Source organism: Bubalus bubalis, chromosome 8, assembly GCF_019923935.1.
Source record: "Bubalus bubalis isolate 160015118507 breed Murrah chromosome 8, NDDB_SH_1, whole genome shotgun sequence".
Classification (NCBI taxonomy): domain Eukaryota; kingdom Metazoa; phylum Chordata; class Mammalia; order Artiodactyla; family Bovidae; genus Bubalus; species Bubalus bubalis.
In genome coordinates this window covers 49,790,338-49,815,912 of record NC_059164.1, presented here as the reverse complement: position 1 = coordinate 49,815,912, position 25,575 = coordinate 49,790,338, and the positions used below count along the sequence as shown (strand labels likewise).

At 39.5% G+C, this 25,575-nt stretch overlaps 1 protein-coding gene across 1 annotated transcript in view; it reads right to left on the bottom strand.

The window, feature by feature from the left end:
- The window catches only part of CTTNBP2 (cortactin binding protein 2), a 474,139-nt gene extending 450,997 nt beyond the window's left edge, over positions 1-23,142 (bottom strand). The window contains exon 1 of the mRNA XM_044946625.2: positions 22,228-23,142. The gene's annotated coding sequence lies outside the window, so the exon portion shown is untranslated. The remainder of the gene's footprint in view (positions 1-22,227) is intronic.
- Positions 23,143-25,575: the final 2,433 nt, after the last annotated feature.

Genomic DNA, 25,575 nt, shown 5'->3' with positions numbered 1-25,575 from the left:
CACCTTATTACAAAATTCAGACTGAAATTGAAGAAAGTAGGGAAAAACAATAGGCCATTCAGGTATGACCTCAATCATACCCCTTAAGATTATATGGTAGAAGTGACAAATAGATTCAAGGGATCAGATATGATAGAGAGTGCCTGAAGAACTATGGACAGAGGTTCCTAACATTGTAGAGGAGGTGGTAATCAAAAAGAAATGCAGAAAGGCAAAGTGGTTGTCTGAGGAGGCCTTAAAAATAGCTGAGAAAAGAAGAGAAAGGCAAGGAAGGAAAGGAAAGATATACCCATCTGAATGCAGAGTTCTACAGAATAGCAAGAGAGATAACAAAGCCTTTTTAATTGAACAGTGCAAAGAAATAGGGGGAAATAGTACAATGGGAAAGACTAGAGATATTTTCAAGAATATTAGAGATACCAAGGGACCATTTCATGCAAAGATGGGCACAATAAAGGACAGAAATGGTATGGACCTAATAGAAGCAGAAGATATTAAGAAGAGATGGCAAGAATACACAGAAGAACTGTACAAAAAAGATCTTCATGACCCAGATAACCACGATGGTGTGATCACTCACCTAGAGCCAGATATTCTGGAGTGCGAAGTCAAGTGGGCCTTAGGAAGCATCACTACGAACAAAGCTAATGGAGGTGATGGAATCCAGTTAAGCTATTTCAAATCTTAAAAGATGATGCTGTGAAAGTGCTGCACTCAATATACCAGCAAATTTGGAAAACTCAGCAGTGGCCACAGGAATGGCAAAGTTCAATTTTTCCTTCCAATCCCAAAGAAGGGTAATGCCAAAGAATGTTCAAACTACTGCACAATTGCACTCATTTCACATTCTAGCAAGGTAATGCTCAAAATCCTTCACACTAGGCTTCAACAGTATGTGAACTAAGAACTTCCAGATGTACAAGTTGGATTTAGAAAAGGCAGAGGAACCAGAGATCAAATTGCCAACCTCGACTAGATCAAAGAAAAAGCAAGAGAATTCCAGAAAAACATCTACTTCTGCTTCATTGACTACACTAAAGCCTTTGACTGTGTGGATCACAACAAACTGGAAAATTCTGAAAGAGATGGGAATACTAGACCATCTGACCTGCCTCTTGAGAAACCTGTATGCAGGTCAAGAAGCAACAGTTAAAACTAGACATGGAACATTGGACTGGTTCCAATTTGGGAAAGGAGTACATCAAGACTGTATATTGTCACCCTGCTTATTTAACTTATATGCAGAGTACATCATGTGAAATGCTGGGCTGGATGAAGCTTAAGTTGGAATCAAGATTGCTGAGAGAAATATCAATAACTTCAGATATGCAGATGACACCACCCTAATGGCAGAAATCAAAGAGGAATTAAAGAGCCTCTTGATGAAGGTGAAAGAGAAGAGCTGGCTCAAAATTCAACATTTAAAAAATGAAGATCATGGCATCTGGTCCCATCACTTCATGCAGATAGATGAGGACACAAGGAAACAGGGATAGACTTTATTTTCCTGGGCTCCAAAATCACTGCGGACAGTGAGTGCAGCCATGACAATAAAAGACTTGCTTCTTGGAAGAAAAACTATGACAAACCTAGATAGCATATTAAAAAGCAGAGATATCACTTTGCTAAAAATGGTCCATATAATCAAAGCTATGGCTTTTCCTGTAGTCATGTACAGATGTAAGATCTGAACACTAAAATGCCTGAGCACCGAAGTTCTGATGCCTTCGAACTGTGGTGCTGGAGAAGACTCTTTTTTTTTTTTTTTTTAAACTTTACAATATTGTATTAGTTTTGCCAAATATCGAAATGAATCCGCCACAGGTATACCTGTGTTCCCCATCCTGAACCCTCTTCCCTCCTCCCTCCCCATACCCTCCCTCTGGGTCTTCCCAGTGCACCAGCCCCAAGCATCCAGTATCGTGCATCGAACCTGGACTGGCAACTCGTTTCATACATGATATTATACATGTTTCAATGCCATTCTCCCAAATCTCCCCACCCTCTCCCTCTCCCACAGAGTCCAGACTCTTGAGAGTCCCTTGGACAGCAAGGATATCAAGCCAGTCAATTCTAAAAGAAATCAACCCTGTATATTCATTGGAAGGACTGATTCTGAAGCTCCAATGCTTTGGCCGCCTGATGTGAAAAGCCAACTCATTGGAAATGACCCTGATGCTGGGAAAGATTGAAGACAGGAGGAGAAGGGGGCGACAGAAGTTGAGATGGTTGGATGGCATCACTGACACAATGGATGTGAGTTTGAGCAAACTCTGGGAAATAGTGAAGGACAGGGAAGCCTGGCGTGCTGCAGTCTATAGGGTCGCAAAGAGTAGGACACCACTGCATAACTGAACAGCAACCCTCTACTGCCCTCCAAGGAAAACATTTATCAGCAAACATATTCCCATACCAAAATCCTGAGTCAGTCGAACCTGACTCTGAGCGACCCCATGAAACACAGCCCTCCAAGCTCCTCTGTTCATGGGATTCTCTAGGCAAGAATGATGGAGTAGGTTGCCCTCCTCCATGGGATCTTCCCGACCCAGGGGTCAAACCAGTGTCTCTTATGTCTCTTGCATTGGCAGGCAGGTTCTTTACCACTATGGGCCACCTGGGAAGCCCAAACGTCTTATTACATACTATTATTTTTTAACCTGTGTCTTACGAGGTAATAGATAATAAAATTACAGTATATCTACTCCCAGTCAACATAACTCCTTGGAAAGACTGTTTATGTGCCTTGTGTAAAAGTTAGTCCATTGTTTCAATGTTTTAAGAAACTATAGTCACAGAAGGAGTATTGCCTGGTAAATGTTTATTTAAAATATGCCCCCAAACTGTGCTGGAACTCTGAAATGTTAGATTTCCTTCAGAAATGTTTACCCAGATTCACAAATCTTTCAGACTGTGTCTGTACAGAGTTGCTGACTCAATTCATTTCTTCAATTCAGGCTTCTCTGATACCTTTTTATTTTGTTCCAACAAAAATATTTTCAAGAGCAAGGAAATTTTTCCTTGAGAGGCCATTTCTACACACTGAAAAGTTTATTTCAATAATTCTGCCTTTTTGGAACTAAATAAACTTTGAAACTGAAGAAGAAAAAGAGTAACTTAAACACTTGTGTAGCTTTAGCTGCGTATCATCAATTTCCTTTCTAAACAGTTACCTTTGTGGGGTCTCCCACACTATCAACTCTCACCACTATAAAAGTCTGATAACAGCACAGTAATTAAAATACAGCTGAGAAAAGAAGATATTTTAACTAATTTGCATCTCCGCTGGAGCTGTGTGATTTCCAGTGTGCACTTACTGCTTTGAGATGTTGGGAGGAATACAGCACAGGTTTTCAAATCCAACAGGCAGATTCAAATCCTAGCTCTGACGGTCATTAGCCATGTGCCCTTGGGATGTTCATTTCCAGTAGTCTTGAGCAAATTGGAGGAGGGCACGGCAACCCACTTCAGTATTCTTGCCTGGAGAATCCCATGGACAGAGGAGCCTGGTGGGCTACAGTCCATGGGGTCGCAAGGAGTCAGACACGACTGAACAACTAACAGTGTGCAAATAAGGGTAAGGAATACCCATACACTAGCTAGTATTGTGAAAGTTAAATTAGATCTTTAAAATATCTAATATCCTTTATTAGACATAAAGCTTATGTCACATGGGGACACTTAATACTGACATTTCCTCTTTCCTTTTGTGATGAATAACTGGGGGGGGGTGTGATGAAAGGAATCAAAATCACTTTCAAAATATTCATCATATGATTTTGGATTCACATTCTTTTTTGGAAAACAATGTTGGGTAGTTCATACAGATGGTTCCGGGGAAGGCAGGGTACCATCCATGTCTTTATTTTTGGTAGAAATCATATGACTAAGAAATAAATAGCACTTTCAGAGAGAGATTTGAAATTAAATGAAGGATGGGTGAATGTCATCGCATTGCAGTATTTCATTTTTTAAAAATTTCAAAAGCATGTTCACACACAATGCTGCTCACATCATTATGTGCCTGCAGTAACGTGGTTATTTAAGGTGGGGCCAGATTCACTGCAGGGTGTGGCATACAGATATCAATACATGGCAAACATGGCTTGAGTAATTTTAGCCTCCAGGTTTCTCAGTAATCTGACAGGCTTTCTGATAGAACACTGTGGGTGCAGGGTGTTAACACCAAAAGCTAAGAAAAAAAAAGACAAACCTAGGGGTATTGCCACTGTTGGTTTCTTACCAGTGCATGGAGCCTCCACAAGTTTGAGATTCATTCAACAAATACTGGTTAAGTACTAATTTGGTGCCAGTCTCTGTATGGTTACTAACTAGAATACAGCACTGATACTGTTCTTGACCTCATGGAGCATGCAGTCTTGTGTCAGAAAGATGTATCTGTAAGTACTTTTGAAGATGATTAGAACATTAATAAAAGGGCAACCAGACAACCCCATGAAGACAACTGGAAGGTTTAGTAGACATCAAGGGAATGTGCCTAAAATCTCTGTTAGCAATGATACTTCTGCAATAAGCTAATACATAAATATGTAGTGATAATATCACTTAGAGAAACTAGGCAAAATAGAATTAGAACTGTTGAAATATTTTTTGAATATGAAATATTTTACATAGTAAGTCTCTTATTTGGGTAATTGGCTGATGGCCACCATTTGCTTAGAATTCACCTGTTATGAGGGCTAATTTCAACAATCTCTTTGGGAAGATTCTGAGCATGATTATCTTTTTAAGTTGACCTTTGAAGGATAAAATATCTAGATAATTTAACAAGGTATGACATATCTGTTGTGTGTGTTTTCTGGTTTTAGCCATTGAATTTTCATGCCTAATAACTGTCTTCAATAGACATGGACTCAGACTCAAAATGATGGAATGCCACTTATAAAATTGAGAAAGATGATATAAGGAGTATCTGGGTATATTAACAACTAAGTATGGTACCTTTCTGGGAAGAATAAGATCAATACATATTGATGGAGTCTCTGGCTGTAATCCATAGGCTCTGCCAGCTGCTTTCTGCTAATCATTGAAAGGGCCTTAGTTGGTTTTCGAGCACTTCCAATCATGCCTTAAATGTTTTACAGTGTTTCTTTTCCCTTCCATATTGCCTAAGAAGAAGTAAAAAATTATATTTGCATAGATGCATTCCTGTGATGTCAGCAGTCTTTACAGATGTCTTTTTCAATCAGAAATAAGAAATTTTCTATATTATTTTCAAAAATCAAGAACACTGCTTTTCCTAAAAATAACCTCAATTACCATATAGCCATTGCTCAAATTGAAATGTGAAAATCTATTTTCGTTTAAGGTTATCCTTGTGTGCGCTCAGTCACTCAGTCGTGTCCACCTCTCTGTGACCCTATGGACAGTAGACTGCCAGGCTCCTGTATCCATGGAGTTTTCCAGGCAAGAATACTGGAGTGGGTTGCCATTTCCTACTCTGTGGGATTTTCCCGACCCAGGAATTGAACATGTGTCTCTTGCATTGGCGGGTGTATTCTTTACCACTGTGTCACCTGGGAAGCCCATGGTTATCCTCAGTTCAGTTCAGTCACTCAGTCAATCCCATGGACTGCACCATACCAGGCCTCCCTGTCCATCACCAACTCCCGGAGTTTACGGTTATCCTACTGCTACTGCTAAGTCACTTCAGTCGTGTCCAACTCTGTGTGACCCCATAGATGGCAGCCCACCAGGCTCTCCCTCCCCTGGGATTCTCCAGGCAAGAACACTGGAGTGGGTTGCCATTTCCTTCTCCAATGCATGAAAGTGAAGAGTGAAAGTGAAGTTGCTCAGTCGTGTCCGACCCTCAGCGACCCCAAGGACTGCAGCCTACCAGGCTCCTCCATCCATGGGATTTTCCAGGCAAGAGTACTGGAGTGGGGTGCCATTGCCTTCTCCGTACGGTTATCCTAGAAATATGCAAATTTTATTAGCTGACTTCTTATACAGTAAGAAGTAGTTTCTTGAAGTATTAATTTCTACCTATGAATACAACTATTAATAATAATACCAGCTATGAACACCCTACAAATAGGTAGGTGTAATTATTGATATTTTCCTGTTACAGAAAGTTAAGTTCAAAGCAGGCAATTAATTTCCTCAATGTTATAGCAGAAGAGTTAGGGTCTGAATCGAAGTCTTTTTTACTTCAAAATTCTTGTACTTGACCACAAAGGCCTTATTTTGAACATAAATTTAAAAGAATATTTACATGTGATTTGTAATAGTTTCATTTTATGGCTCATAAAGTTTAAGTTATGGTTGGATAAGGACTCCAAAAAGACACAATAGAGAGGTTTTCTTTTTCCCGGAAAAATCGTTTAGTTCACTTTCTTTGGCATCAAAGAATAAATATCAAGTTCTTGTCAATGAAGAGTAGGGTAGACCCTGCCTCTAAAAGTTGGGGCAGTGTGAAAACAGCTAATACTTGCTACTTTAGTCTTCATTAAAATGAAAATCTTGGTAACTGCATTTCTTCTCTGTGTGTGTGTGTATATGTGTATGCACATATTCTACTTGCTGCTACTGCTAAGTCACTTCAGTCGTGTCCAACTCTATGCGACCCCATAGACAGCAGCCCACCAGGCTCCCCTGTCCCTGGGATTCTCCAGGCAAGAACACTGGAGTGGGTTGCCATTTCCTTCTCCAATATTCTACTTGAGGGATTCTTAAATTTATTCTTAAGAACTTATGTATTATGAACAGAATGCCACTATTGAATATTTTTTCCTTAAAAAGTTTCTATCTGTGAGTATGAAATATTTCCTGGTCTTCTTCCAAAAGTTTATTCAATATTCAATCAAATTGTACTTACTAGCAAAAATTTTGGAAAGGTGGTCTTTCTCTGATAAATAGTATTAAACTGTAAATTGGTGTTCTTTGGTTTCACAATATAGAAAATAATTCTAGTTAATTTAGGCAAAAAGGGAAGCTTATAGGATATAAAGTGAGGGTTCCCAAAGGTGAATGAGAAGTTGAGGGATTGATCTAAGAGCAAGAACCAGGGCAGTTCAAGGAGATGAGGAACAATGTCTTCAAGGAGCAACCTCCCCAGTGAAAAAGCATCAATTGCATAATGTCCTCTGTTTGGTCACTGAGCTCAAGATTCCTGTTCCAGGAGACAGGGCTTGGACAGCTTCCGCTGGGGCACAAGCCCACTTGCTGCCAGAAAAGGACAAGGCACCCTCCCCTCTTACCAGAGTGTACACAGTGAGGATTAAGTACCTCCCTCAGGACAAAACAGAGGTGCCTTACCCAAAGGAGGAGGAATGAATATTAAGAGGCAAAACAAATAAAGTTATCCTAGTACAGTAACTACAGCATATTATTCTCTTCATATTTTTTTTAATAAAGGGAGTCAACATTCACTATTCTTAGTATTAAATTTTAATTTTGACAGCCATTTTTTTTTACCAACAATAAAAAGCATGACCTTTTAGATGTACTTAACATTTTTGATGCTATCAAAATAATGTTGCAATTAATTTTTAGAACTAATTCACATTTTCAGCATCTACAGGAAGAGACGTCTTCACTTTAGAAATGCAAGATTTTTATATCCAGGTTTGGGGTGGGGGTGAATTGCTGGGAGGAGGACTCAAGTAGTCATCTAGGAACTCCATTTCATCTCTTTTTTCTCTTTGCCATTCTATCCCAAGTCCCTCACACCCACATTAGCTCATGGATTTTTTTCATATGTAACTTCTGAGAAAAACTAAAACTACAGTTTCTGTATTCCAAATCCAGTTTTTAGTTTCAGCATCTAAATTTTATTTTTATGCTCACCTTTTCCAAGCTTTGTAGATAATAAAAATTTACTTTGAAAGTACAGATCATTAGACATTAGTACATTCAATTTCACTTTTTATGTAAGTTTCTTTTTTTTGTCAACTCAGGGTTCTTTTTAAATTTTTTTAGCAACTCCTATGAACTTTCTAATTTTGAACCCTATGTAGAAAATATGTCTATTTTTACTATCTGTCGGTCTCACATTGTATTATTAGGAAAGAACTTTTCAGTATGAATTTCATGAGATCAAGCAGATGACTAATTCCTGTCACACGGTTGCAGGTGAGTTTCTTAAGTTTCCCTCTCCTGATTTCTAAAGATATCGCCTCCTCAGTGGCCCATCGCTCTACATCCACATCATTTGCTGTGCAGAATATGTTTAGCATAAATGCAGAGTTAAATTGAAAAACAATTACTTTAGGAAGGGGGAATGCATGATAATGAATGCAGGTAATGTTTTGTTTCTGAATCTGGGTGCTGGTTAGATGGGTGTGTTTTGTACACTTTGTGAATATTCACCCAGCTGTATGCTTACAATTTTGCACTTTTCCTGGATAAAGATTTACTTTAAAAAATACTTTAAGGAAAATCACTTTCTATGTTCAATTACATCATGATCCATTTTTCCACTGAGGTGTTCATCATTTTCTAATTAATCTACAAGGGCTCCTCAGTAACTCACGACAAAATCCTCAGTCAACCTCAACTTCTCTTTGTTTCACAACTATGTCCAATTTTAAGAAAATACCACCAATTACCCCTTCAAATAGATCCACAGTCCTATCACTTCTCCCCACTCCACGCTACTGCCCTACCCAAGCCAACATCATCTTTTGTGCAGATTATTACAATGTTAGTTGCTCAGTCGTGTCTGACTCTTTGAGATCTCATGGACTGCAGCCCAACAGGCTCCTCTGTCCACGGGATTCTCCAGGCAAGAGTATTGGAGTGGGTTGCCATTCCCTTCTCAAGGGGATCTTCCCAACCCAGGGGTAGAACTTGGATCTCCTGCATTGCAGGCAGATTCTTTACCATCTGAGCCACCAGGGACGCCCAATTACAAAGGTCATGGTAAGTTACATTACTATGTTATGTCACAATAAATGTAATGGTCATAGTAAAGGGTCTCACCGCTCCCACACTGTCTCCACCCCATTTCGTCTGTATATTACACAGCACCCTGTACAAATGGAGGACAGCTTTTATTATACCCCTGCTCCCAATCCACTAGTAGCTTCACATTTCACTCCAAGTAAAAGCAAAATCATTCCTGTAGCTCAAAGGATCTCGTACAATTGTCCTGTGGTGACTGCTCTCATGTCCTACTACTCACTTCTTGCTGCTTCTCCAAAACACTAGACAAGCTCCAATATCAGTTCCTTTGCAGTCACTGTTAACTCTGCCTGGAAAACTCTTCCTCCCATCCACATGTCTTTCTCTCCTCACCTTCAGATCTTAACACAAATTTCACCTCATTGAGACCTTCCCTGATTATCCTATTTAAAGTTTCAACTGTCCTCTTCCCCTGCTTAACTTTTAGGTGTATCATTATTTAATACCCTGCATATAGGTACACAGATAACAAATAAATGCAGATACAGAAATGTATAAACACAGTTGGCAGAAGATTGCTTTCGATATCTTCAATAATCCCTTGCCAACCGTGAGAATCACATTCTTGAGGAAAGTATTATTAAAAGCACTATTAGTAATCATGTTTCAGGAAATTAATGATACATGCTAAAACAATTTAAAAATCATTATATATTTCTGTAATTGATTTTGTAATGGATTTCATAGATTTGAAACAGGGTAAATAGAAGTTATAGAAGGCATCTGCTTCTGAAACAACCTAGATTAATCAGCAATAAAACCCTACCCTCAGGCACTCCTGAGTTTCATGTAATTGTTTACAAAATATTGCTGAGCCTTTCTGTGTCACCAGGCATGCCCTCCCACAAATTTTCATTTCTGTAGATGATTATACCTGTTTACATTTCTTAAATCAACTTTTATTAAAGATTTTAAATGTTTATGGATGAATTCTTTCTTGTTTCCCAACAGTAGGTGGGGAATCTATTGCTGATTCAAGAAATCAATTTAGTGGGTTTAGTGGGCCATTTTTTGGATGAAATAGAATAAAAAGTAAAAATATTATTGTGAATCCTGAATCTCAAAAGTAAATAATACTTTATGAAACTTCTGTTTCAGGTGTGTGTGTATGTCTGTCTGTCTTTATGAATCGGGTCATGATGTACAGTGAGTTACCTTGTGAGGTTTGCAGTAAAAACTCTAGTCCGGAATACACTATTCTAGACACATCTTCAGAGAAGGCAATGGCGCCCCACTCCAGTACTCTTGCCTGGAAAATCCCATGGATGGAGGAGCCTGGTAGGCTGCAGTCCATGGGGTCGCTGAGGGTTGGACACGACTTCACTTTCACTTTTCACTTTCATGCATTGGAGAAGGAAATGGCAACCCACTCCAGTGTTCTTGCCTGGAGAATCCCTGCTGTCTATGGGGTCGCACAGAGTCGGACACGACTGAAGTGACTTAGCAGCAGTAGCAGACACATCTTCTGCTGTAAGTCACCCAGAAACTTGTATCACTTATATCCAATAAAACTTGTATCACTTGCTTTAACCAATAAAATATTCTTGGAAAGTTATGACCAACCTAGATAGCATATTCAAAAGCAGAGACATTACTTTGCCAACAAAGGTCCGTCTAGTCAAGGCTATGGTTTTTCCCGTAGTCATGTATGGATGTGAGAGTTGGACTGTGAAGAAAGCTGAGGGCCGAAGAATTGATGCTTTTGAACTGTGGTGTTGAAGATTTTTGAGAGTCCCTTGGACTGCAAGGAGATCCAACCAGTCCATTCTAAAGGAGATCAGTCCTGCGTGTTCTTTGGAAGGAATGATGCTAAAGCTGCAACTCCAGTACTTTGGCCACCTTATGCAAAGAGTTGACTCATTGAAAAAGACTTTGATGATGGGAGGGATTGGGGGCAGGAGGAGAAGGGGACGACAAAGGATGAGATGGCTGGATGGCATCACTGACTCGATGGATGTGAGTTTGAGTGAACTCCGGGAGTTGGTGATGGACAGGGAGGCCTGGCGTGCTGCAATTCATGGGGTCACAAAGAGTTGGGCATGACTGAATGATTGATCTGAACTGAACTGTGTGTGTTTATTTGGAGATGGGAGGTGAGGTGAATCGGACATTTCTAGGAATCAAAAGGCTGTCAGCGAAAAAGTGCATTATTCCCAGAAAGAAAGGTTTCAGTGAAATAATTAAAACGAGTTTGGCCAGCACTACTGAAGAGCTCATTGGCCAGAACTGTTGTTGCTGATTCAGTTACTACTTCTTTTCCTTGAACTGCTTTTCCCATCATAAATGGGGCTAAGTAATATCTTTAAAAATTCCAAGTACAAAATGAAACATTGTGCATCTTCTTGCTTCCATCCTCAGAGAGGATTGCAAAACTCTAGAGTGCCCTGTATTTCTTTTAGAGCTGTAATCCAGATTCATATTCTCTTCCCTACAGGCCACCTTAACAGGAGTGGTTCAGAAACAAAGTCTGTCTGGTTACTGCTTACTAATCCACCCACAAATGATTCCTATGTCTCTAACATACCATGGTAAACCCCTCACCAAATCCACCCTCTTTGTGGCAATCTAGAAACACTATGCGGAGAAGACAATGGCACCCCACTCCAGTACTCTTGCCTGGAAAATCCTGTGGATGGAGGAGCCTGGTGGGCTACAGTCCATGGGGTCGCAAAGAGTCGGACACGACTGAGCAACTTCACTTTCACTTTTCCCTTTCATGCATTGGAGAAGGAAATGGCAACCCACTTCAGTGTTCTTGCCTGGAGAATCCCAGGGACGGGGGAGCCTGGTGGGCTGCCGTCTATGGGGTCGCACAGAGTCAGACACAACTGAAGCGACTTAGTAGCAGCAGCAGCAGCAGCAGAAACACTATGAGGTTGTTTCATTTAAGGAATCATCCACCTGTTGATTTCTTTTTTTGCCTTATTTTACCCCTATCAAAGTACATATAATACAAAAATAAATGGTGACCTAGGTTTATTTAGGATAAGCCACATGAGATGGCCATTATTTGATCATTCTACAAAACAACAGATACAACCAAACAATGTCAGTATACTCAGCTATGGTATAAGTCTATTAAGAAATTGTGTCCAGGGATTTGGAAGCTTGAGTGGGGAAGTTCAAATGCTCTAGTAAGAAGATAACTCCATGGAGATGTTTATGAGTTCTATTAAAATTAGCAGTTAATAAATTTTATTATTTATCTCTTCAATACTGAGAACACCTAATGAAAACCCGTGGTGTGCTCAGATGATTTCTTAGGTGTTCAGGCAAGAAAGTTGAGTAAGATATAACTCCTGACCCAAAGGCACCCACAGTCTTCTAGCCTGTATTCTACTTGAATTTGAATGGAAGAATTAGCTTTAAAGTCTGTGTTGCCAAAATATTATATTTTAAACATTTTCCCCTATTTTTGTAATTAAATATAATTTTTTATTTAAAAAGAAAGTAATACCTGCTCATTATTAGTGAAATAGTACATAAATGTGCTAGTTATATAGTAAACCTCCTGCACTGGTGTTATCTATTTGGAATTTTAAGATATTTCAGTGTGACCATAATCTAGACAGTGCTAAGGAATCATTAAAGTGGCTATTTTGTAAAAAATCCTTGGAATACCTTCTCCTGAGAAAATTTAAGGAAGAAAATATATAAAGACAACCTTCAAGACCTGTGCTGTCAAAATACAAACATAATCAAGGGTCATTATCAAATTCAGGTCTCCTGCATTGCAGGAGGATTCTTTACCATCTGAACCAGCAGGGAAGCCTATATATATATGTGTGTGTGTGTGTGTGTGTATCACATTCCAAAGAATCCTGTTGGAAAATTTTGAAAGAAAGGAAGATTTATTGAATAAACATTAAGAGCAACAAAGAATTCCCAAAGGGAAAAAAATGTTCAGGGAATTTCTAATTAAAGAGAACTGAGGAATTAAATAATGGCACAGATCATAGACCGCCAAGGTTCAGAACTGTTTCCATCCTGACACTTAAGAAGAACGAAAAGCCACTCTGCAGACTTTAGCCAGCAGCCTTGGGTGGAATGTCTCAGTGCTCCAAGGGCCATCTGGGCCAGAAGCCACCTTGTTTTTCCAGCCTCCTTTGGGACCAAGAGGGTGATGGAGACCAGCAGTGGTGAGGTATCAAGAGAATATTTAAAAGAGATTATGTCAGAGCACATACTGCATAAATGCCTTGGCATTCCTTGGCAGTAATAAATAACTTAGCTCTAGAATCAAGGTGAATGGAAAAAATCAAGAGAGCTATAATGGTGAGAAATGAAACTATTTATAACAGTAGTTTTCAAACTTTTTAGTCCTGGGAGATTATACTCAAAAAAATTACTGAGGCCCCTAGAGTTTGTTTAAAGGGTTATAACTAGCTTATCAGTTATAAATTAAAACTAATAAAAAGTTTAAATTTTACTTTATTCACTTAGAGAGAGCAATAATACAGCCAATATTCTTGTTTATTTAGTTGCTAAGTCGTGTCTGACTTTGCAACCCCATGGACTCCTCTGTCATGGGATTTTCCAGGCAAGAATATTGGAGTGCATTGCCATTTCCTTCTTGAATAGTCAGTATATGTTGACATAGATGTTTTTATGAAAATAACTTTTGAGTGATGTGCATCCCTCAGTGTCTTGTGCTCCCAGACATCTTGCTGTGGATGCCAAGAATGCAAGCCTCTGACAGCTCTGTACCCAGATTTTCCCATGGTTGGGTAGACAGCGAGCAGCCTTGAGGGATAAAGTAACACGTCCCTGCAGTACAAAGAGTAGGTTTGCTCATTGCTTGCAATAAATGACAGGCTCCTCAAGGTCAGTCCTTCTCTTTATCATGCAGCTCACTGCATGTACAGGCATCATCTAGACCCATCCATGTCACCCCTGGGGACCTGGTGTTCACTGGGGAAATTGACGTAATATACTGACCTTCTGGCTACTGGTACTGCTGTGAGCAATAAAGTCTTTTGACTCTGACACAGAAGTCTCATGCCTTCTGTCAACCTCCATTAAACTGGATAAGCTAACTTGTTAATCTGCCAAACCTCAGAGCTTTTATAGTTCTTGACAATAACAACCAAACACTGTAATAAGAAGAGCATTAACAATTTTGCAAATCTCTAATGTCTGGCTTAATAGAAGAGAGGCTCTCATCTGATTCAATCCTTTGTAATAGGTTGTTTCAGTTGAAACAGATGAAGAAAATCTGGCCTCACACAAACATGTAATTGGAAAGTTGACAACTCTGTCAATCCCCTAAAAAGATCTCAGCATCCCTGTAGCTCTTGGATTACACTTAGAGAACTGCTGATTGACTGCTATGTAGCTTATTTTCTACATTAAGATGATTTTAATAATGGCCTTTCTGCAATTACAGGACTTGCATATTTCACAAAATTCTTGCTTAGGAAGATGAAATTGCAAAAAGCTTAAAATTATGTGTTTTGTTACTGTTATTGTTGTGTTTGCTCTTTGTTACAGAAATGTTCTGAAAATCCACTTATCCAAATAATCAACCACTAAACTTTCCCTCAGAGTAACAGATCACTTATAGGACTCATCAAAGACTATTTATTCTTCAAGGCTAACTCCAAATCCCTTGCCCTTGCTGGGCCCATCAACTGTAAACAACTATTTCATAAATTTTGCCAAATCTCTTTCATCCCTTCTACCGCATTGAAAGACCCACAATAGACTCCCCAGTCCTTGCAAATACCTTGCCTTGACCACCTCTTCTTGAGACACTACTAAACTACTGTCAGTATAATGACCTCCCTTAGTGGAATAAGCAATAAAATTGTTTTTTTTTTAATATATAAACAGGTTTGGTAGTTTTTACAAGATGTTGGTAATTGACAATTTACTTCCTATTTAGATTGCTGTCTCTCCAATAAATGGGTCTCTGCTTTGAGAAACTAAGCATCAGATATGTTTAGTTCTTGGATCTTCCCTGGTGGCTCAGATGGTTAAGCATCTGCCTGCAGTGCAGGAAACCCAAGTTCAATCCCTCGGTCAGGAAGATTCCCTGGAGAAGGGGAAACAGCTACCCACTCCAGTATTCTTGCCTAAAGAATTCCACAGAGAAGCTGCAGCCACAGTCCACTGAGTCACAGAGAGTCCAACACGACTGAGCTACTGACACTTTCACACCTCCACTTGGTAGTTTTTACAAGATATTGTCAATTGACCATCTATTTCCTATTTAGATCACTGTCTCTCCAGTAAATGGGTCTCTGCTTTGAGAAAATAATTATCAGATACGTTCAGTTCAATCTCTCCTGCATAGGTTAGAAAGAGAAACTTATGGAATCTTTCATTACATGGAAAAGTCTTGATATTCAATCTATCATCAAATCTATAAAATTAGGGTTGCTGGATTTAACAAATAAAAATACAGAAGACCCAGTTAAATTTCAGTTTCAGAAAACAGTGAATAATTTTTTAGTATAAATATGTCCCAAATATTGTATTCAATGTCTTGTGTTTTATCTGTTAGTGTGTTAATATTAGTTGCTCAGTCATGTTGAACTGTTTGCGACCCTGTGGACTGTAGACCACCAGGCTCCTATCTCCATGGGATTCTCCAGGCAAGAATACTGGAGTGGGTTGCCATTCTCTTCTCCAAGGGATCTTCCTGACCCAGGAATCAAATCCAGGTCCCTTGCACTGCAGGCAGATTCTTTACCATCTGAGCCAGCAGGGGAATGCATGTTTTATCTGTTATCCTACATAAAATCTGTGCTGCCAGTTTTACAACAAACATTATGCATTTGCTTATTATTCATGATCATGAAAGTTCCTAATCACTCTATATAATTGATTACAGTTATTAACTTGCTTTGGGTTCCTTACTTTAGGCAAGTAAGCCAATTTCAGAGGAAGTATGAAAAGAGCAAAATCCAAAGAGGACAAAAGAAAACTCACTGTCAAAGAATCCTGAAATTTCCTTTTTGTTTAAATTTTTGTGCCCCAAATTTTAAGGTGTCAGCTCTAATGGTAGGCTGTCATGGATTCCAACTATGTAGAGAGAAAGTCACAGAATAGTGTAGTGTAGTGCCACGGAACTGCCGACATTACACTTAGTATGTAAGAGACGAAGTTCAGATATTGGGATGCAGAGGTAATGCCGAAGATGAGACTGTCATAATACAATAACAAGTGTCAAAGTTTTTCATAGCTTATAGGGCTCATATACTGAAACGGTAAGATTTTTTGTCTGGATTTCAGGGTAATAATGTGTTAAACCTAATGTTCAACCACATGCTGATATCCAACACTCATTGAGATCATCTAATGTTCAAGGTGAATGAAGAATAAGAACAATCTTCAAACTGTTCTGGTATACTAATAATACTATGATTTTGCATAACTAAACCTTTTTGAGAACTAATCTTTTATGTATTAATAGCACCATGACATAGAGCAAATTATACCAAACTGAGAGGTAGAAGCCTTGGATTTTAGCCCCAGTTCTATAGCTAATTAGCTCTTTAAACTTAGGCAGTTTGTTTCCTGTGTTAGTTTTCTGTGGCTGCCATAACAAAGTATCACAGGGTAGGTGGATTAAACAACAGAAATTTGTTTTCTCACAGTTCTGGAGGCAAAAAGTACAAGAACAAAGTGCCGTCAGAGTTGGTCTCTTCCATGGCCACTCTCTCTTTTATTGGCAGGTGGCCATTTTCTCCCTGTGTGTTCACATCACCTTCCCTCTGTACATACCTGCAAAAGCCTGAATGTATTTCCTCAAAATTTATATGATAAAATCCTAATCCTCAATGTGAAGATAGTTTTAGAAAGTGAGACCTTTTGGAGGTGAATATATCTTGAGGGTAGAGTCCTCATAAATGGCATTAGTGTCCTTAGAAGAGACCCCAGAGAGATCCTTTGCCCCTTCCACTGTTGAAGATGGCAAAAAGATAGCCATCTATGAACCAGGCCCCCACTATACACCAAACCTGCCAGCACCTTGATCTCAGACCTCCCAGTCTCAAGAACTATGAGAAATAAATTTCTGTTGTTAATAAGCCACCCAAGCTCTAATATTTGTTACAGCAAGTCAGAGAATAAAAACTGCTATGTCCAAATTTCCTCTGATAAGAACACAAATTAAATAGGATTACCTTAATGACTTCATTTTAATTTAATTATCTCTTTAAAGGTCCTATTTCCAAACACAGTCACATTCTGAGATACTGGGAATTACATCTTAAACAGTGGATTTTGAGGGGACACAGTGCAGCCTGTATCAGTTCCCCTTTTCAGAGTCTTGGTTTCCTGTCTCATAAAGGAAGGATATTAAAATTGATGATTTCTAATGTCTCCTCTTTATGATTTATTTATAATAAATCAGATTACTTGTTACAGTTTATGGACTACAAAATTAAAACTAGCTGGTAAAAATCTCAAGAAAACTATTATTCATCAACAGAAATGTCTGAAATCATGATGCCATTACAATGTTAATGAAGACCACAAATGACAAATATTCATCTGAATTTCAAACAGTTGTAGCTTTTTAAGTGTAGTGAAATGATTCAGCAAAATTTGTATGGTATGAAAATGTACATAATTGTCTTTATCTTATTCAAGTAGAATCCAGCAGGACACTGCAAATATCTGCTGAAATGTCCATTGATTGATGCTAAAAACAAATTATTTTTATTGAGGCTACATCAATCAGGGCAATAACACCATCGTCTATGGTCTGAGGGTATAGGAAGAGATTTGTATTTGCACCTCTTATTTTGTTTATTTCTTTCTGTAATGATTTTATAACTAAGGTCAAAGCATAGTATGTGTTTTATCAGAGTTTTAGATTTTTTGATTAATGACCTAGTAGAGAAGAAACATTTATCTCCATACTTGCTTGGAGAAACTCAAAGGAAAAGCTACATAAAACTTCTCTGTGGTGGATACAGAGGCCTCAATAAGTTTTTCGGATGCGTCTTGGTCATAACCACATAAACATAAATGTGTTCAATAAAAATAATCTAGGCCAGTGGATAAGAAACTTTGGCCACCTAGAATTATCTGAGAAGTACCTTCAAAATAAGATTATTCTGGCCTCACTTCAGCATATTTTGATTTTAGAGAGAAGCTAAGAGTCAAAATGTTGACAAGGACATTATTCCTACCCCCACCTAGAAAGATAAACAAAGGCTGGTCCACCTGTGTTTGGAAATTGCTGATAGAACCTTGGATCTCATAAGCCTTGGGACCTTATGTGTTATACAATGTTATAACCTTGGACTCTACTTACAAGACTAGCACCCCCATACCATTGGGATGGTTTGGTTTTACTCTCCATTGCCAGAGATATTCTCTATTCCACAAGGTCAAGAACCATGTATAAGGGAACAGTAATGTATTATCAAAGTATGGAGATAGATCTAAGAAACTAACATATTTAAGAAGCTCTATGTCCTAATCATCAAGAAACTTGAGTCTCCTATTAAGCATCCCAACTGCTTACATGAATTTGAAAAGAAAAAAAGCTATGACTATTCTCTAGTTGGCCTTATCCTGGGGTGCATTTTCTCCCAGTGGGTACAATTCATTTGTAAGAAAAAATTTTGCAAGATTTTGAAATTTAGTGAGCACACCATCTAGTCCCCCAAAAGGTTATCTGAGTCTTTGCCTTTGAGTATATTACTTTACAGCACCTAGAGGGGGAAGCTAATTGTAGAAACGTGTAGTAGGCAGAATACTTTTTGTCCACAGAAATGCAAATTGTATCCTGTGTGTTTAGTGTGGCCATTGATTATTTCCCTGTGAATATTAACCAGTTTTGTCAGTTTGAACTCATTTATGAAAATCATGTCAACATTACTTATCTGATAATAAATATTTGCTCCTTTAGGTTTTTATTTGAATGGTTTTTATCTTACTTTGTACTCTGATTGATGAGTTAAATAAAAGATTTAGCAGGTGTTCACTTAGATGAGAGTCATGATCATATCCACTTTTGAAATTTATTATTCACTCTGTTCATTTATTAAACATTTACTGACTATGTATGCATTGGCTACTGCATTTGTTACAATAGTAAGCAAAACAGATACAGTCCTTGTTTTTACAGAGTGTACAGTCAAAAGAGAGAAACAAAGTCAACAGGTTCTAAGTAAGCAGGCAATTACAGTATGTTGTCTCTGTGGTAGGAGTCCTTAAAATGGCCTAAGAGCCCCAATACACCAGTATTCATGCTCCTACATCATCCCCTCCCCTTTCATATGGGTTGGATGTATTGACTTGTCAGAAAGCAGAGAATGGGAGAGGAGAAGAGAAGAAAGGAAGGGAGAGGAGGGATGTTACTTCTAAGATTAGGTTATAGAAAATTATAAACCCAGTATTGGGCACCCTGACTTGTTTCTTGCTTGCTGGCACTGTGCTGAAAGCTGGCTACTGTGCTGTGATCTGCCCCAAGGAGAGCTTCCTATGAAGAGGAACTGCTGTGTCCTGCCAACAGCCACACAAACGAATTTAGAAGTGCATCCTCGCTAGGTCCATCCTTGAGATGACTACAGAGCTAATCAAGCCCTTAATTGCACACTTGTGAGAGACTGAACTGGAGAGGCATGGGTAATTATTACCCATAGTAACTATGGATGGGCTTCCCAGGTGGTGTAGTGTTTAAAAAAAAAATCTACCTGCCAATGCAGGAGATGCAAGAGACAGGTTCAATCCCTGGGTTAGGAAGATCCCCTGGAGTCAGAAATGGCAGCCCTCTCCAGTATTCTTGCCTGAAAAATTCTATCAACAGAGGAGCCTGGTGGTGTCCAGTCCATGAGGTCGCAAAGAGTCGGACACAACTGAGCATGCATACATGCATGTAAAATAGTTTATGTTGTTGTTTTGAGCCATTAAGTTTTAGAGTAACGAGTTATGCAACAATAGATAACTATTATATTATTTTTCTTGGAAAACCATTAAAATATTGTATCACAGCTACCCCACCGGTAATCACAAAGCTTAGGTCAATCGTCCAGGAATCAGAGTATCCAGGTCCAAGTGAACCAAACTGGAAACTGCAGACACCACAGTGCAAACATTCAGAAAGGCAAACCATTCTTCTCCCAGAGGGGATCTAATGCGACAAGAGAATTCTTACCACCTACTACAGATGTTACAGTAGCAAAAGGAAGTATCAGTTTCTGATGCTATATTAATCATGGAATAGCTCTTTTTAACAAGATTTTTTAAAAATAACCCAGCCTACATTTGAGCCCCCATGGTTTCTTCTCATATTGTTTCCAACACTAGTCCTGTTCTGTTTTATTTTTTGTGACTTCAGCAGTTTCATATGTCATCCTTTTGTAAGAGATAACCTGGGCCAGCTTGAAAAACAATAGGCAAAAGAGAAAGCCCACAGATTTTGAAACAAGAAGTGCCTGGGTTTGAATTCTGGCTGTCACCAATTGTAAAGCCTTGGGTAAATCTCTGAACCTTTAAACAAGCATGCTAATACATTTATGAGTTGCTGTATTTAAACTTCAAATTTTGAAGTAATGCATTGAAGGACTCAGCACACAGTAAGTCTACATAAACACAGATCTTTCTCCACTTCAACATTTACATCCCAATAAACCCATTGTAAACTGAAAATATCTTAAGCCAAAACAGCATTTAAAACACTTCATCTGGGACTTCCCTGGTGGTCCAGTGATTAAGACTCCAAGCTCCCAATGCAGGGGCTCCAAGTTCTGAACTAGATCCCGCATGCTGCAGCTAAGATCCAGTGCAGCCAAATAAATTGCACGCGCGCGCACACACACACACACACACACACACACACGTGCACGCGCGCGTGCTTCATCTACCGAGCACCATAGCTCAGCCGAGCCTACCTTAAACATGCTCAGAATACTGTTAGGCAAAATCATTTAACACAAAGTCTATTTTATAATAAAGTGTTGAATATCTCATGTAAGTCAGTGAATACTGTGCTGAAAGTGAAAGACAAAATGGCTTTAAGAGCGTGGGTTGTTTCTCCTTGCAATTGTGTGGCCGACCAGGGGCTGTGGCTCGCCGACTCTGCTGGCATCACAGGAGGGTACCTATTGCTGTGTCACTAGCAGGGCAGGAAAATATCAAAACTCAGTCTGAAGTATGGTTTCTACTGAATGTGTCTCACTTTCACACCACGTGCTAAGTGTGTGTGACTCTTTGCAACCCTATGGCCTGTAGCCTGCCAGGCTCCTCTGTCCATGGGATTCTCCAGGCAAGAATACTGGAGTGGGTGGTCATGCTCTCCTCCAGGGAATCTTCCTGACCCACCTGTCTTAAGTTTCTTGCATTGGCAGGCAGATTCTTTACCACTAGCACCACCTGGGAAGCCCACTGTAAAGTCAAAAAATCAAGTTGAACCATCATCAGCTGGGAACCATCTATAATCATCATCATCATTCCTTCTCTCATGTGTTTTCTTAAGGCCAATCTTACAGCATCTCCAACATATTTTATTAAAATTCCCTTTGTCAAGCTGATTTTAATAGCAAAAGACATTCTAGGTTCTACCCACATGCTGATCCCAGAATCTAGAAAATCCTATTTCAGAGTACAGGTATAATTATAACATGGAAGTATTGGCTAAAGGATTATGGAAAGGTTGTTTACAGACATTTGCCAAGAAAAAAGCACAGCAAGCTGACCATAGGCAATTCATAGTCTGCCCTCTCCCCTAAAATAAAATAAAATGAAATATAGAATAATTGACCAACAACTTAAAACATTTAAAAATCTTTGAACTAAATTTAACAATATATATTTGGTTGCCTCCTGAGTGGGAAAATCTTGAGATTCAGGGTACAGGAATAGAAGGGAGAATTCATCTTAATGGCATTTTTGATACTAGTCTAAAATTTTTGTACTATATGCAGATATTACCAAAGCAAAATGTGATTAATGAAAACATACCCACTCTGAACCCTATTTAATACTGTACAATTTCCCCTTCAGTTTTATTATTCCCAACATTTATTTTTTCTCTTTTAGTAGAAGAGAACATGAATTCCAAAAGGTTTGTTTTTTTTTTTTCAGAAGTAATACACGTATCAGTTTTTTATCCCATAGAGCAGAGGTCCCCAACATTCTTGGTACCAGGGACTGGTTTCACAGAACACAATTTTCCCACAAATGCGGGTGGGATAGTGGGGAATGGTTTCGGGAGGACTCAAGCATATGACATGTATTGTGCATATTGTTTCTAGGATTATTATGTCAGCTCCACCTCAGATCACTAGGCATTAGATCCCAGAGGCTGGGAGCCCCTGCCATAGTCACCCCCAATTGCAATCTTACCTCCAATTTGATCTAGCACTCCACCCTGCTCATCTGTAGTCGGGAAGGCGGTCACCTCTCTTCCAGCCTCTTCTGGAAGCAGAAGAAACTCCCCACCAGCTTTCAGGCCATCACTGCTCATTAGCCACAGCTGTAGGCAGTTCACCCTCAGTTGCACAGGGACTCGCGGACTCTGTTGGATGGGTCAAACTAAAGCCCTTGTTCTCCCCTCGGCCTCCAAGATCCGGGCAATGATGTGGGCTGCTTGGGTATTGTCTGTGCTCTCGGATATTTATAATAGTGCCTCCTCATTTAAGAGAAAAAGTAAGACAAGGAAGGGGAAAAAAACACTTAACAAAACTTAGAAGAGCCGTTTTAATTGTTGTTAAACCCAACTGATAGTAATAGCTATTTCAATGGGCTTAGGGTTCTTATCTCTGCCGGATGGTTAGTGGAAAATGTATGTCTTTGAAACGATTAGAGCCAAGATTCCAAGGAAAGAAAACAAAAGCAAAGAACTTGAACCAATTCAAAGCAAATTAACTCCTAATTAACCAACACAGACCAAATGTTTTATACCTTTGGTAAAATAAATAAATAAAAGAACCAAATGAGGCACTGTCGCTGTAACAGACATGGTATTTATGTTACAGGGATTTTTATGGGTCTAAGAAGATCTGCTTTGGCTTCTATGGAGATTTGAAAGGTCCTGAGAGGGGCTGAGTAGAAGGGAAGGTGATGAGGGTGTGCCCCCCTCTCCCCCATCACTTCTTCACCAGGAACAGTAGGTCGGTTTGGCCCCAGACCCTGGGAAGGCACACCCACTGCCCCACTCCATCAGGGACCTTGCTTCTTTTTGTTTCTTCTCTTTTGTTTTCCCCTTCTGTCTGATATGAAGGAGGCCAGATGTTATTAGTTTTATAAAAATTTCACTGGTACTCCTCTGATTCTAACTTTTAGCTTTTTTTATTGGATTTTAATTTCAGCATTATATTAGTTCTTTTTTATTTTTAGTTTTCACTATCATTTAAAATCACTGTGATTAATTAATTTTCTTTGCCATTAACATTCTCCAATAATTTACTCCATTGGTTAGTTTAGGTCTGTCCTTCGCTTGGGTTTTGCCCACCTCTTTGTTCTGCTGTGTTTTCTTCTTGGTTGAGTGGGATAGGGTGATGGGAATGGGACCTATTAGGATGGTAGTGGTCATTTACTTCCAGTTTTCTGACTTTAAGATAAAATTGCTGTATGACTTATGTGAGTTTTCAGGAATACAACATTTTAATTTGACATCTGTATCCTCTACAAAGCAATCATAGTCATGATGAGTTTTAATCATCATGGGCAAAGGTGTGAGTCTGGAGAAGTGGTTACCACACTTCAGTGTCCCTCAGGATCACCTAAAGGGCTTGTTAAAACAAAGATAGACAGCACCACTCCCAGAGTTTCTGATTCAGTGGGTCTAGGTTGGGCTCAGTAAGTATATTGGAATGTCAATTGGTGACCACATTTTGGGAAACAGTTGTCTGGAGGAGTATATAAAGGGGAGAGAGTCCTTATTATAAACCCTTTCCATGTAGCCTCATTTCTTTCCAGGTACCCACAGGTTTATTAGATTCTCCCCAACACATTCCACTCCCTAATTAGTCTGAGCTTCTCCTGGAGCAATTAACCTCATGTATATATGGGTTGCTGATTGGCTGAAAAAGTTACTTGCTAAAATCTCACGCTATTTTGTCCATGAGGAAATATGTAACTTTGAATCCACGGATCCAGAATATATAATAATTGGGTTTTAGGCAAAGTTTGGCAGTTGCCTGCTAGGCGGGAAGAGCATAGTGAATCTCATACCAAAGAAAACACAGTTCTGGCCTGAACCTTGTGAGGAGCCAGAAATAATGGCACTCAAGAGGGACAGGAGCACAGGGACATGGAAGTCAGGTTCCCATCTCTGCTTTCAAAATTATTGCTTCTAATATAATTTGGAGAGAATAATGACAAAGACAACCCCCGCCATGGCTCATCTCTGTCTCCTTTTCTTCTCCCCAGGTATAACTGGTTCATCCAGTGAATGTGTACTCTTCCCAGCATGTTGGCATAGTTTTATTATCTATATGTGTGTGTGTGGAGGAGGGGGTGTTCAGTTGCTTCAGTCGTGTCCAACTCTTTGTGATCCCATGGACTGTAGCCCTCCAGGCTCCTCCATCCATGGAATATTCCAGGCAAGAATACTGGAGTGGATGGCCATTTCCTCCTCCAGAGGATCTTCCCAACCCAGGAATCAAACCCACATCTCTTGTGTTTCCTGCATCGGCAGGCAGATTCTTTACCACTGCGTCACCTGGGAAGCTTTATCTGTGTGCCTTAACTATGCCAAAGCCTTTGACTGCGTGGATCACAATAAACTGTGGAAAATTCTTCAAGAGATGGGAATACCAGACCACCTGACCTGCCTTTTGAGAAATCTGCATGCAGGTCAGGAAGCAACAGTTAGAACTGGACATGGAACAACAGACTGGTTCCAAATAGGAAAAAGAGTACTTCAAGGCTGTATATTGTCACCCTGTTTATTTAACTTCTATGCAGAGTACATCATGAGAAACGCTGGACTGGAAGAAACACAAGCTGGAATCAAGATTGCCGGGAGAAATATCAATAACCTCAGATCTGCAGATGACACCACCCTTATGGCAGAAAGTGAAGAGGAACTAAAAAGCCTCTTGATGAAAGTGAAAGTGGAGAGTGAAAAAGTTGGCTTAAAGCTCAACATTCAGAAAATGAAGATCATGGCATCTGGTCCCATCACTTCATGGGAAATAGATGGGGAAACAGTGGAAACAGTGTCAGACTTTATTTTTCTGGGCTCCAAAATCACTGCAGATGGTGACTGCAGCCATGAAATTAAAAGACACTTACGCTTTGGAAGGAAAGTTATGACCAACCTAGATAGCATATTCAAAAGCAGAGACATTACTTTGCCAACAAAGGTCTGTCTAGTCAAGGCTATGGTTTTTCCTGTGGTCATGGATGGATGTGAGAGTTGGACTATGAAGAAAGCTGAGCGCCGAAAAATTGATGCTTTTGACCTGTGGTGTTGGAGAGGACTCTTGAGAGTCCCTTGGACTGCAAGGAGATCCAACCAGTCCATTCTGAAGGAGATCAGCCCTGGGATTACTTTGGAGAGAATGATGCTGAGGCTGAAACTCCAGTACTTTGGCCACCTCATGAGAAGAGTTGACTCATTGGAAAAGACCCTGATGCTGGGAGGGATTGGGGGCAGGAGGAGAAGTGGATGACAGAGGATGAGATGGCTGGATGGCCTCACTGACTCGATGGACGTGAGTCTGAGTGAACTCTGGGAGTTGGTGA